This window comes from Ochotona princeps, chromosome 19 (genome assembly GCF_030435755.1).
Source record: "Ochotona princeps isolate mOchPri1 chromosome 19, mOchPri1.hap1, whole genome shotgun sequence".
NCBI classification, from domain to species: Eukaryota; Metazoa; Chordata; class Mammalia; order Lagomorpha; family Ochotonidae; genus Ochotona; species Ochotona princeps.
In genome coordinates, this window is record NC_080850.1 from 47,807,589 (window position 1) to 47,810,066 (window position 2,478).

The window sequence follows — 2,478 nt, forward strand, 5'->3', positions numbered from 1 at the left end:
CTGTAAAAAAAAAAGTACACGGATAAAACAGTGTAAGTGCAAATTATTTATGTGCTATTAATTCATTAATTTACTTGAAAATTAAAACAGAGCAGCCAAATATTAATTAATATATTTATCTTAAAGCCACAACTGTTTCAGAAATTCGCACAATGGCACAGTTCTGTCTCCACCTGCTAGCGCCGGCATTCCAACAGGGGCCTGGTCCCTGCCCCAGATGCTCCTCTTCCAACCCAGCTCCCTGCTTACTGCCTGGGAAGGCAGCAGAGGATGGCCCAAGTCCTTGGAACCCTATACCCACATGGGAGACTAGAAAGAGGTTCTTGGCTGTCGCTTCAAATCGGCTCAGCTCCAGCCATGGTGGCCATTTGGGGAGTCAACCAGTGGACGCGAGACCTCTGTTTCTCCTTTCTGTAAAATATGCCTTTCAAATAAATTTTAAAACAAAAAACTCAACATTTACCACCAGCTTCAACACATTCACCTATTAGTGTAAAAATGTACTCTGCATCTGGGCGCTGGGGAGCACCAGCCTGGACAGAGCAGCCCCGTTCCTCATGACCCCGGCATGGCGGGGCAAGGAGCACCAGCCTGGACAGAGCAGCCCCGCTCCTCACGACCCCAGCATGGCGGGGCAAGGAGCACCAGCCTGGACAGAGCAGCCCCGTTCCTCATGACCCTGGCATGGCGGGGCAAGGAGCACCAGCCTGGACAGAGCAGCCCCGTTCCTCATGACCCCGGCATGGCGGGGCAAGGAGCACCAGCCTGGACAGAGCAGCCCCGTTCCTCATGACCCCAGCATGGCGGGGCAAGGAGCACCAGCCTGGACAGAGCAGCCCCGTTCCTCATGACCCCGGCATGGCGGGGCAAGGGTGGCCTTAGTGAGCTCAGCACCGACTTTCCAGACAATCACGAAAAAAGAAAACCTTTAAAATTTCAAACAATAAATATTTTAACAATCAATGATTCTGTTACAGAAACACAATACAGCCAGCCACCTTGCTCCAGGCCTCCGTCCTGCTTAAAAGGCCAGAGAGTGACCTAAAACAGCCCAAGTTACAGCGCTTGCCCAGGCAAACCAAACATCCTAAACATTCCTTCTCCTTTATGATTTTCAAATGGGTTTCACCTAATTTTTTTAAATAGCTTTTCGAAAATATTCTCAAAAATTGTAACTACACTAGAATTCGATTTGTTACTGCATTTTTAGAATAAAGAGTACCTTGAACTAACACCTATTATGGCATATGTAAATCATATGCCACAAGGTTCATTCCTGATATTAACAGCCTTAGGAGCAATCTATAATCACAGAAGAAAAATCATCCATTGAAAGCAAAGCAAACAGGAGGTGGGAGGGACTGTTGAAAGATCCATTAATTGGCCTGTTACCCCACTTTACAACATACACATCCATCAAACAGCTGTACCTTAATAAAAACAAAATGTGAAAGAATGTACCAGGAGGATACAGAGGGCCCTTGTTTGCCTACCCAACATCCACACTCCTCCCTCCCAGCTTTCCAACAGAGCATCAGCTCTTTCTCCTTTGGCTCCAAGGTTGGATTCTGACTGGGACGAGCTGCTTGTGGCCCTGGGTGGATCTAACCCATTCTGGGCTTCCAGGAGCCCATCGCCAGCCCTTTCTGGACTGTACTGAAGGGAGCCCAGCCTGTGGGTAATAGTGATTTTGTGAAGGATGAAACAGTGAAAGACGAAGAAGCTGGGTCTTCCCCTAGTCACCGGACTGCTGAATGAAGCAATTTTGGAGCCTGTCTTCCACTCTGCACTTCCTGTTACACACAACTGTGCTTTCTTCATAAGCATTTGAGTTAGGCTACAAAGAACTCACTTTATGTAACAAACAGCATTCCAACAAACACTGAAGAAAACCAAATCATTTGTAATTTTACTAACAACAACAACAACAACAAAAAAGCCAAAATACTAGGTGTATTAGCAAGCACCTTAATTCTCAGATCTGGAGATCATCATATTTTGACCACAGAAACAGGCTGTCTTAAAGTGACAGAAAAAGGACATTATTACCAATAAATATGAACGTAGCTTTAAAAAAAAATCATTTTAAAGGGGGAATAATGTTCATGTGCTCTTAATATTTTCATGTCAAAAAAATCACTCAGAGAAGGAAATAACCTGGGGCTGGCACTAGGGCACAGGTTAGACCATCGCCTGCAGCACTGGCATCTTGGCACAAGTCCCTGTCCCAGCTGCTCCTCTTCCAACCCAGCTCCCTGCTGATGTGACTAGGAAACAGCTGAGGCCAGGCCAACTGCTGGGGTCCCACACCCCATGGGAGACTCCGAAGACGTTCTGGCTCCTGCTTTGACCTGGCCCAAGTCTGGCACTTCCAACAATTTGAGGAAGAAATCTCTCACATTCTCTCTGTATTTCAAATAAATTTGAAAAAGAAAGAAGAAAGGAGTAACCTCAGAGATCTGTCTGGGGCTTGCATTT